We start from the raw sequence: 12745 nt of genomic DNA, 5'->3' as shown, positions 1-12745 counted from the left end.
CCCGTGACAGTAATTGGTCAGCTTGTGTTGGCTTCAACCCATGTATTTCTTCCTGGTAACTGGAGACGCACAGCATTGGGATGGTGAGCATATAGATATCAGTAATGGGAATCATGTTTGTATTGTGATTCAATTGTATATTGCAATTGCTATATTATGCTTGTATTGGTATTTCAGTATATCACTGTATCATTCTGCTAAATCAAAATCCTGTGTAACATCAAATATCTTCGAATAAGTAAATTTGATATTAAAATATTACAACCTCCTTATGTGAAATATCTAAAAGAACCTGGTCGGAGAGTATTGGACTCTAGAACACAGGCTGCAGTTCCTGTCAGGAGAATCTACTTCAGCATGGGTTCTCCATGGACCACAGGGAAATACCTGCTTAATTGTGGTCTCTTCCACGGGATTCAGGGAAATATCTGTTGTGGTGCCTGGAGTACCCCCTCCCCCTCCTTCTTCTCTGACTTTGGTGTTCTCACTGTTGTTTCTCACACTTCCCCCCCGGCATTTTTGCTCTTTCTTAAATATGTTTTCACAGAGCCACTACCAGCTTCACTGATGGGCTCAGCTGTGGCCTGTGGTGGGGCTGTTACTGAGCTGGCTGGAACCAGCTGTGTCCAGCACAGGGCAACCCCTGACCTCTTCTCACAGAGGCCACCCTTGTAGCCCCTGCCCCGTGCTACCAGAACCTTGCTGTGTACACCCAATATAATCTGCTAGCTAATAGGCCAACAATCAAGCCCATTTACTTTGCCAGGAAATGTTCTCAGTGTCAAATCATAGACTTTTCTTTGTCACCTGTCAATTGGGTATTTTGTGCTCCTGCTGGCTGAATGCTGCCCCAAATACAACCACATTCTAAAGTCTAATCCCCTTAATTTTCAAACAAAAAAGTACTAAGCACTTCTATAAATCCACAAATCTGTGTTGTGTGTTACCTATCAATTGTTGATAATTTTATTCAGGCATGCTGCCACAGCAAAGTTTTCCTTCTTCCTTCTCCTCCTTCTCCCCTACCCCTCTTTTCCTGCTTTCCTGGAATATCACAGGATCACAGCATAATTCAGATTGGAAGGGACTTTTCTCCTTCAGCAGAGAATGAGTTCACTGCAGAAGTTTGCCAGGCCACTAAATCACCCACTCAGCATAGCATCACACTGGCACAGCCTCCCCCAGCCTACAAAAAACAGAATGGCTGCCTGTACTGCAGCAGGCAGCTGTAGGATCATAGGATAATTCAAGTTGGAAGGGAGTTCAGGAGCTCTAATTCACTTTGCTCAAAGCAGGGTCAGCTATGAGATCAGACCAAGTTACTCAGGGCTTTGCCTAGTCTTGTCCTGAAAACCTCCAAGGATGGAGACTGCACAGTCTCTCTGGGCCCTAGCTCCACTGCTTAACTGTCCTCATGGTAAAAAGTTTCTCATATCTAGTTTGAACCTCTCTTGCTTCCATTATGCCTACTGTTTCTCATCCTTCCACCATGCACCACTGTAAAGAGCTTGGCTGCATTGTCTTGATAACTTCGTTGCAAGTGTTGGGAGGTGGGGATTGTGCTATTAGCTGTCTTCCCCCCACTCCATAGCCTTCTTTCCTCCAGGCTGAACAAGCCCAGCTCCCTCACAGAGCATTTGCTCCAGCTCCTCAACCATCTTGGTGGTCCTCCACTGAACTCGCTCCAGTCTGTCAATGTCTGTCTTGTATTAGGGTGCCCAATTCTGACCACAGTATTGTAGATGCACTCTAATGAGTGCTGAGTAAAAGAGAATAATCACTTCCATTAAACTACTGGCTAAGCTCTTGTTGATACTCCTGGCTGCCTTTGCTGCCAGGGAAACACTGCTGACTCATGTAGACATGCTGTCTACCAAAACCTCCACATCCTTTTCAGCAAAGCTGCTACCTATTTTGCATCATTGCAGGTGGTTCTTCCTTCTCAAGTACAAGACTTTGTGTTTGACCTTGTTGAATTTCATAAGGTTGGCCTATTCCTCCAGGCTGTTCAAGTCCCTCTTGTTGGCAGCCCTGCCCTCAAGTGTATCAACTGTTTCCCCGAATTCAGTGTCATTTGCAAATTTCATGAGAGTGCACTCTGCCACCTCCTTCAGGTCATTGATAGAGATCTCAAACAGCCTAGATCCCTGCAGTACTCCACTTGTTACTGACCCCCCAGGTAGAGTAACACCTATTGACCACTACCCTTTGAATGTCACCAGCTGACCAGGGTTTTTTTTAACCATCTAGATGTCCAAGAACTCAGACCCTAATGCCCCAACGAGAATACAGCAATGTTGTGGGAGATCATGTCAAAAACCTTCCTAAAGTTGAGGTAAATGACATGCAATGCTCTCCCCTCATCCAAAAAACTAGTCATTCTATCAGAGAAGGCAATCAGGTAGGTCATTGTCCTGGTTTCAGCTGGGATAGAGTGCTATGTTTTTGAGTATGGTATGAGAAGAATGTTGATAACACTGATGTTTTCAGTTGTTGCTAAGTAATGTTTAGTCTAAAGTCAAGGATTTGCCCAGCCGGCAAGAAGGCTGGAGGGGCACAAGAAGTTGGCACAGGACAAAGCCAGGGCAGCTGACCCAAAGGGGCCAACAGGATATTCCATACCATATGACGTCACATCTAGCATAGGAACTGGGGGGAATGGGAGTGGGGAGATCACCGCTCAGGGACTAACTGGGTGTTGATTGGTGGGTGGTGAGCAATTGCACTGTGCATCATTTGTGCATTCCAATCCTTTTATTATTGCTGTTGTCATTTTATTAGTTATGATTATCATTATTAGTTTCTTCTTTTCTGTTCTATTAAACCGTTCTTATCGCAACCCATGAGTTTTACTTCTTTTCCCAATTTTCTCCCCCATCCCACTGGGTGGTGGGGGGACTGAGTGAGCAGCTGCGTGGTGCTTAGTTGCTGGCTGGGGTTAGACCACGACAGTCCTTTTTGGCACGCAACGTGGCACACGAAGGGTTGAGATAATGACAAATCTAACCAGAGCTTGTAAAACAGAATTTATTACAAGTATTTATTACATTGGTCTAATAGTCGCTGGTCACTATGTTGATTTATGAGTTCTTAGAATTGTGATGCTTATTTTTAGAGTTCTGTTATGTATCACCTCACTTGCCGTACGTAGTCCCTGTGCTGCTGCTTATCATCCATGGAAGGCGGATTAAGGTTTTCGCTTTGATGTATTGTGTAACAATGGTTTATGGTATGATAAAATTATCGGTTGTGGGACTAATCCAGTGTTTGCACTAAGCATTGTTGTCACCTCTATACTTCGTGAGCCATCTGTAGGAAGCTATTAATAATTACACCTGTGTGGTAGGTTGACCCTGGCTGGGTGCCAGGTGCCCACCAAAGCTGCTCTATCACTCCCCCTTCTCAGCTGGACAGGGGAGAGAAAAATATAACAAAAGGCTCGTGGGTCAAGATAAGGACAGTATAATAAAGTGAAAGCAAAGGTCATGCGTGCGAAAGCAAAGGAAAAGAAATTGATGTTATTCTCTACTTCCCATCAGCAGGCGATGTCTGGCCACTTCCTGGGAAGCAGGGCTTCAGTACACGTAGTGCTTGCTCCAGAAGACAAAAATGCCCCCCTTCCATGTCCCTTTACTTAGCTTTTATAGCTGAGCTGACGTCAGATGGTATGGAATATCTGGTTAGTTTAGGTCAGCTGTCCTGGTTATGTCCCCTCCCAAGATCTTGCCCTGCCCCAGCCTGCCATTGGGGGGGGGGGGCAAAAATGTTGGAGAGACAGCCTTGATGCTGTGCCAGCACTGCTCAGCAGTAGCCAAAACACTGGTGTGCTATCAACACCTTTCTAGCTACCAATACAGAGCACAGTGCTACGAGGGCTGCTCTGGCCAGAATTAACTCCATCTCAGCCAGACCCAATACGCCCTGGTTCATCTCCATCCTTCACTAAGCGAACTGATTTTTTTGTATATTTCTTCTTCTATATGGGGGCAACTGATACTGATGCGGGGGTTGGAGTGGCCACAGTGCCTGTCACCTTGCTGTTAGATCCAGAGACCTTCTCTTCCCCTTGAGGGTACTGAGTGGTGTTGAACAGGGCTCGATAGGCATGGGACAGGCCCCACCACATTGCAATGAGTTGTGTCTCCCTGGAATTGTCGGGGTGATGACAGCATACTTTTTACAAATGTTCTGCTAGATTTTCAGGATTCAGCACTTGTTCAAGGGTGAAGTTCCAAAACACTGGAGGTGTTTTGAAACACCACCCTAGGCATTTGCCCATACTACCCCACACACCCTGCCACTCATAATTATCCAGCCTTGGGGCAGACCTCTGGGTGATCTTCTTAAATAGTTGTTTAACCTTAAACAAGAGCTGAACCACATTCAGGAACATGCTAGTTCCTAGCAATAGGCTATTTAAATTTTTCAAAATTCTCAAACACCATTGTAACTGGAGTGGGGAAGAAAGGTGCCTCCCCCCTAGATTGGCTCTCCGAGGAGAAAGGGTGAATGGTGTTGTATTGGGTCTGGCTGAGATGGAGCAGCCCTCGTAGCGCTGTGCTCTGCATCGGTAGCTAGAAAAGTGTTGATAGCACACCAGTGTTTTGGCTACTGCTGAGCAGTGCTGGCACAGCATCAAGGCTGTCTCTCCAACATTTTTGCCCCCCCCCCCCCCCAATGGCAGGCTGGGGCAGAGCAAGATCTTGGGAGGGGACATAACCAGGACAGCTGACCTAAACTAACCAAACAGATATTCCATACCATATGACGTCAGCTCAGCTATAAAAGCTAAGTAAAGGGAGACGGAAGGGGGGCATTTTTGTCTTCTGGAGCAACCACTACGTGTACTGAAGCCCTGCTTCCCAGGAAGTGGCCAGACATCGCCTGCTGATGGGAAGTAGAGAGTAACATCATTTGTTTTTTCTTTGCTTTCGCGCGCGACTTTGCTATCACTTTATTAAACTGTCCTTATCTTGGCCCACGAGCCTTTTGTTATATTTTCTCTCCCCCGTCCAGCTGAGGAGGGGGAGTGATAGAGCGGCTTTGGTGGGCACCTGGCATCCAACCAAGGTCAACCCACCACAGTCCTTTTTGACACCCAACGTGGGGCACGACAACGGCAGTTTTTCATTAAGCGTGCTATAACTAGTTATTACGTGGCAAGCTCCTGTGCAGGTCACAGAGCTTGTTGGCTGCTTGCTTATCTCTATCTTGCTGAGCTTGGGAACATGGTAATGCAAATAATGGCTGTGTGCTTTGCCCTGGCACTGGTGGCTTTGCTGTGTTGTGGGAACTATCTTGTGGAGGAGATGAGGGAACACATCTCCCTCTCCCTACCAGGCATTGATGTGAATGGTTTTATTATGCAGGCTCCCGAGGTCCTTGTTCACCCTTATGTGAGCTGTTCAATACTAGTAATTAATACTGGTGGTATATTATGTGTATTGTGGAATCTGGTCTCGTCCTGGTATAAGCGAAGACAAGTTTCGGGTGAGGCAATACTGAAATGTGCCCTCAAGCGACCGGTCCCTGGGTGGCAGGGTATATGGAAGGATTTGGGCAGATTCCTAGGACGGTTATCACCTCCCATAATCTGGGATTTTACACCCGAACAGGCAAGCAACCCTGGCAAACCGACGCGCCACCTGGTAGGTGCCTTGCCTATCCCAATGAAAACCAGCAGCTTCTCGCACTGTACTGGGGCCTGGCCTATGCCTACCGAGCCACAGTTCAACACTCTCAGAGGACCACGGTTGAGGCAGGGACCCAGACTGCATCTGAGGACACCATGCTCGAGATAGGGACCCAAACAACAACAACTACAGTAATTGCCCCCATAGTGAAAAGGAAACAGTGGACAAGGAGATCAACAAGTCCATACCATCGATTAGTGAGGGAAGAAGAAGAAGAGGAAAGGCTTAATCTAGAAGCTGGTCCTTCGATAAAGAAATTGGAGGAAGGAGTGAGGGACCTTAAACAAGAAGCAGAAACTACCTGGTCCCTGACATCCTCAGAACTTCGGGAGTTGTGGAAAGACTACAGCCACCAGCCAGTTGAGCAGATTGCTCCCTGGCTGCTCCGGGGCCGACAGTCAGCAACTGGAAGGCAAGGAAGCCCAACAGCTGGGATCCCTCACTAGAAACCGGGGAATTGAGAGAGGAATTGGAAAAGGGGCAGCAATTTGCAGTCTCTGGAGCCGGCTCCTCTCAAGTGTGAGGGCAAGATATCCATTCAAGGAAGATCTTGTCAATTCATCAGAAAAGTGGACTACCGCAGATGAAGGCATCCAGTACCTGAGAGAGTTAGCAGTGGTGGAAGTCATCTACAGTGATCTAGATGATGAGGAAGTTTCCAAAGACCCAGAGGATGTCCTGTGCACACGGGCCATGTGGCGAAAGGTTATTGAAGGTGCCCCAGCGTCGCATTCTAACAGCTTGGCAGCAATGTATTGTCCAGATAGGGAAACACCAACTGTGGAGAAAGCGTCGTCTTGGCTCCAAAACTTTGAGGAAAATCTCTGTGTTTCCTCATCCCTACAGGACAGTGCCTTGGCTGTTAGGGATGCTCCAAGAAATCAGTCCTCCCCTGCCCCGGTCAGAGGGAAAGGGAGCCCAAGGCGTATGCCACGTGGTACACTCTGGTTCTTCCTGCGTGACCAAGGGGAGGACATGAGGAAGTGGGATGGTGAACCCACCTTTAAGCTGGAAGCCCGCGTACGTGAACTGAGAGGGAAGACAGCTGTTAAGAAGGGGTCACCCAAGAAGAAGGCTGTCAGCGTAGTTGCTGTAGAGGCCCAAGAAGGCACTCAGTGATCTTCCAGGCATAGAAGAACTGAAACCACCTCCCTTGATTCTGGTGAGGGGACTTCTGGTCTGGTACCGCAAAGATCGGACAGTGAATATCCTGATGAGGAACAACAATAGAGGGTCCCTGCCTTCGGCCAGGAGAAGGAAAGGGATGATCGGATATACTGGACTCTGTGGATTCGATGGCCTGGCACATCAGACCCACAGAAGTATAAGGCTTTGGTAGACACTGGTGCACAGTGTACACTGATGCCATCAGGATACAGGGGCACAGAATCCATCTGGATCTCTGGAGTGACAGGGGGATGCCAAGAATTGACTATACTGGAGGCTGAAGTGAGCTTGACAGGGGACAAGTGGGAAAAGCACCCCATTGTGACCGGCCCAGAGGCCCCTTGTATCCTTGGCATAGACTACCTCAAGAGAGGGTACTTCAAGGACCCAAAGGGGTGCCGGTGGGCTTTTGGTGTAGCCACTGTAAATGCAGAGAAGATCAAACAGCTATCTACCCTGCCTGGCCTCTCGGAAGATCCCTTTACTGTGGGATTGCTGCAAGTTGAAGAACAGCAAGTGCCTATCGCTACCAGGACAGTGCACCGTCAGCAATACTGGACAAACCGAGACTCCCTGGCTCCCATCCAGGAGCTGATTCATCACCTAGAGAGCCAAGGAGTCATCAGCAAGACTCATTCACCTTTTAATAGTCCTATATGGCCAGTGCAGAAGTCTGATGGAGGATGGAGGTTAACAGTAGATTATCGCGGCCTGAATGAAGTGACACCGCCATTGAGTGCTGCTGTACCAGACATGTTAGAGCTCCAATATGAACTGGCATCAAAGGCAGCCACATGGTATGCTACAATTGATATTGCCAATGCATTTTTCTCCATTCCTTTGGCAGCAGAGTGCAGGCCACAGTTTGCTTTCACATGGAGAGGTGTCCAACACACCTGGAATCGGCTGCCCCAGGGGTGGAAGCACAGCCCTACCATTTGTCACGGATTAATCCAAATGGCACTGGAACAGGGCGATGCCCCTGAACATTTACAATACATAGATGACATCATCGTATGGGGCAAGAAGGCAGAAGAAGTGTTTGAGAAGGGAAAAAGAATAATTCAGATTCTTCTGAAAGCTGGTTTCGCCATAAAGAAAAGTAAGGTCAAGGGACCTGCACAGGAGATTCAGTTCTTGGGAATAAAATGGCAGGATGGACGCCGTCATGTCCCTATGGATGTGGTTAACAAGATAGCAACTATGTCTCCACCAGCTAACAAGAAAGAAACACAAGCTTTCCTAGGCCTTGTGGGGTTCTGGAGAATGCATATTCCAGGTTATAGTCAGCTTGTGAGCCCTCTCTATCGAGTAACGCGGAAAAAGAACTATTTTGAATGGGGCCCTGAACAACAACAAGCCTTTGAGCATATCAGACGGGAAATAGCTCGTGCAGTAGCTCTTGGGCCCGTCCGAACAGGACCAGATGTACAAAATGTACTCTACACTGCAGCTGGGGAACATGGTCTCACCTGGAGCCTGTGGCAGAAAACACCAGGAGAAACCCGAGGTCGACCATTAGGGTTTTGAAGTCGGGGGTACCGAGGATCAGAAGCCCACTACACCCTGACTGAAAAAGAGATACTAGCAGCATATGAGGGGGTTCAAGCCGCTTCAGAAGTTGTTGGTACAGAAGCATATCTCCTCTTGGCACCACGATTGCCCGTGCTACACTGGATGTTCAAAGGAAACGTCCCCTCTACACATCATGCAACCAGCGCTACATGGAGTAAGTGGATAGCATTGATCACGCAACGGGCTCGACTGGGGAAATCTAACCGCCCAGGAATTCTGGAAGAGATCATGGAATGGCCAGAAGGCAGAGATTTTGGAGCATCACCTGAGGAGGTGACTCGTGCTCAAGAGGCACCACCATATAATGAGTTATCAGAAGATGAAAGGTGTTATGCTTTGTTTACTGATGGATCCTGTTGTGTGGTAGGGAACCATCGGAAGTGGAAAGCTGCTGTGTGGAGTCCCACACGACAAGTCATTGAGGCCACTGAAGGAGAAGGCGAGTCAAGTCAGTTTGCAGAAGTGAAAGCCATCCAACTAGCTCTAGACATTGCTGAACGAGAAAAGTGGCCAGTACTCTACCTCTATACTGACTCCTGGATGGTGGCTAATGCCCTATGGGGGTGGCTACAGCAGTGGAAGAAGACCAATTGGCAACGCAAGGGTAAACCCATCTGGGCAGCAGCATTGTGTCAGGACATTGCTGCCCGTGTAGAACACATGACTCTAAAGGTACGTCATTTAGATGCTCACATGCCCAAAAGCCGTGCCACTGAAGAACATCGAAATAATGAACAGGTAGACAAGGCTGCCAAAATAGATATAGCTCAGGTGGACCTGGACTGGGAGCGTAAGGGTGAGCTATTTGTAGCTCGATGGGCCCATGAGACATCGGGACATCTAGGGAGAGATGCAACATGTAGGTGGGCTCGTGATCGAGGGGTGGACCTGACCATGGAGGCCATCACACAGGTCACTCATGAATGTGAAACATGTGCTGCAATCAAAAGAGCCACCAGAGTAAAGTCTCCCTGGAACAGAGGGCGGTGGCTGGGCTTTCAATATGGCAAGGCCTGGCAAATTGACTACATTGGACCACTGCCACGAACACGCCAAGGCAAGTGCTACGTACTCACCATGGTGGAAGCAACTACTGGTTGGCTAGAAACATATCCTGTAAACCATGCCACTGCCCGAAACACCATCTTAGGCCTCGAAAGGCAAATTCTATGGCGACACGGTACCCCAGAAAGAATTGAATCAGACAATGGGACTCATTTCCGAAATAACCTCATAAGCTCCTGGGCAAAGAAACATGGCATTGAGTGGGTGTACCACATACCCTATCACCCGCAGGCATCTGGAAAAATTGAGAGATATAATGGACTGTTGAAGACTATGTTGAGAGCGCTAGGCAATGGGACATGGAAGCATTGGGATACAAATTTAGCAGAAGCCACTTGGCTAGTTAACACCAGAGGATCTGCTAACTGTCCTGGTCCTGCCCAAACAAAACCCCTACATACTGTGGGAGGAGATAAGGTCCCCGTGGTGCACATGGGGAAGTGGCTGGGGAAGGCAGTGTGGATTGCACCTCCCATGGGAAAAGGCAAACCCATTCGTGGGATTGTCTTTGCTCAGGGACCTGGGTGTACTTGGTGGGTAATGCAGAAGGATGGGGAGACCCAGTGTGTGCCTCAAGGACATTTAACCTTGGGGGAAAAATAATCCGTAGTGTGAGTTGTATGTTGTAGGATGTAATGTAGCAGGAATGACCTGAACTGCAGAGGAATGAACTTCGCAAGGAACCAGACAAGTGCATCGGTGACCCAAACCAAGCCGACGTTGGTGCCCAACGATTGAACGTACTGCTTCTCCTGTCCTGACCACTCATCTTGACGGATTGGGCCCAAGTCATAACCTGTGTGTGAACATCTGAAGGAGTGGAAGAAGCCCCTGGAATATCTATCTCTTAAAGGACAAGGGATAGTAATTAATAAGATTGTATAAATCTGTACGTTGGGTATAAAAGTGGTTTAAGTATGTAGTTTCAGTTGTAAGTGTTGGTAAGAAAGGATTTCAGTAATGAGAATTAAATATAATAGTATGGTTAGAAGATATCTGTATTAAATTATGTGGGACCTGAGCAGGACGCAAATGGTATGGAATAAGGGGTGGAGATTGTATTGGGTCTGGCTGAGTTGGAGTTAATAGTCCCCATAGCAGCCCTCATAGCACTGTGCTCTGCAGCTCTGTAGCTAGAAAGGTGTTGACAGCACACCAGTGTTTTGGCTACTGCTGAGCAGTGCTGGCACAGCATCAAGGCTGTCTCTCCAACATTTTTGCCCTCCCCTCAATGGCAGGCTGGGGCAGGGCAAGATCTTGGGAGAGGACATAACCAGGACAGCTGACCTAAACTAACCAAACAGATATTCCATACCATATGACGTCAGCTCAGATATAAAAGCTAAGTGAAGGGAGACAGAAGGGGGGGGGGGGGGGCATTTTGTCTTCTGGAGCAACCACTACGCGTACTGAAGCCCTGCTTCCCCAGAAGCGGCTAGACATCGCCTGCTGATGGGAAGTAGAGAATAACATCATTTGTTTTTTCTTTGCTTTCGCGTGCGACCTTTGCTTTCACTTTATTAAACTGTCCTTATCGTGAGCCATGAGCCTTTTGTTATATTTTCTCTCCCCCATCCAGCTGAGGAGTGGGGGTGATAGAGTGGCTTTGGTGGTCACCTGGCATCCAACCAGGGTCAACCCACCACATCATCCTTGCCCCTCCTTCGGGCTGGCATCCGAACTCCTCAGGTTAATTAACAGTTTGTGAGCCTTTGGGCTTGGGGGTCGTTTGTGGAGTAACTTCTCCTTCCCTGCAGACAGGGCCATTGTTTGATCTTTGTATCAGAACAGCTTTTCAGAAACGGGAGCTGCGCACCCTCCAGCACGGCCTCTCCCTCCTGTTGCTGATGTTTGAGCTGATGGGCTTTTCACCTTGGTTCCTTGCTCTGCAGGGTTTGTCTTTAAGCAGAACTTGCCCCACCACAATGTTTGAGACATTAACTCTTTCAGTCTCTCACATGCAGCCACCAAGGTAAGTGAAGAAGGAAGAGGAGGAGGTGTTCCAGGTGCCAGAGCAGAGATTCCCTTGCAGCCTGTGGAGAAGACCATGGTGATGCAGGTTGTCCCTCTGCAGCCCATGGAGGCCCACGTGAGAGCAGATATCCACCCTGCAGCCCGTGGAGGACCCCACACTGGATGTGGATATGCCCTGAAGGAAGCTCTGACCCCATAGAGAGCTGTGAAAGGCAAGGCACTAACTGCAATATGACTTGCTTAGAAGAACAAACACTACCTGGGACTATGAACTTTTTCCTCAGGGTTGATGTGACCTGACGACCCAACTAAACCGGCTCTTACCAGCTGAGAGCACCCCATACCAGCGATAAAACAATAGGAGATTTTCCTTAGGAAACCAGGCATATAACCATAGCCAGAACAGCAACTGAACATAATCCAGTATAAAACCGCTCCACCTGCATGGGACATCGGTTTAGAACAGTGAAGATTAACACACCACTGACTATACATCCACACTACGTGCATGGGACAAGCACATACTGATTATGTGAGAAATAGTAACTGATTAGCCCATTCCTTAACAGGAGTAATTTGATTGGTCTATGCAACTGTATTGTAACATATCTAAACCCTGCTTTCCTCTGTATCGGGGTCCTCCATGCATTAGTCTGGGGCACCGCTTTGCACATATGTAATATGAGAGAATAAATTCCCTTATTAATCCAATACTAAGTGTCCTTTGTCTTCCTCCTTGACAGGCGAAGAACTGACTTTTACAGAGTCCACACTGGAGCAGGTTTTCTGGCAGGACCTGTGGCCCTGCGGCCCTGCAAGGGACTCGCACTGGAGCAGTCCATTCCTGAAGGACTGCACTCCATGGAAAGGACCCATGCTGGAGTGGTGGAGTGTGGCAGTGACCTAACCCAAGCAGGTCTTGGCACCCAACAATCCAACACGCTGCTTCTCCTGTCCTGAGCGAACACCTTGACAGATGGGGCCTATGTCCTCAACTGTTGTTATGAATATTTGAGGGGGGCACCATGGAGTGGGGGAAAAATATCTGCATGTATGTCAAGGGACAGGGAATGGTGGTTAATGAGGATGTATAAACCTGACTGTTGGATGTAAGGATGGTTTAAGCATGTAGTATTAGTTGTAAATGTTGGGAAGAGGGAATTTTGGGAATGAGAAATAGAATGGGAAGGAAAAAGAAAGATATGGGACAAAAGGATCAAATGTTGTAATGAACTATGGCTTAGGTAAGTAAGTGGGAAGATTTGATTAGG

The sequence above is a fragment of the Accipiter gentilis genome, chromosome W, assembly GCF_929443795.1.
Source record: "Accipiter gentilis chromosome W, bAccGen1.1, whole genome shotgun sequence".
Taxonomy (NCBI): Eukaryota; Metazoa; Chordata; class Aves; order Accipitriformes; family Accipitridae; genus Astur; species Astur gentilis.
Note: the sequence above shows the minus strand (reverse complement) of the source record.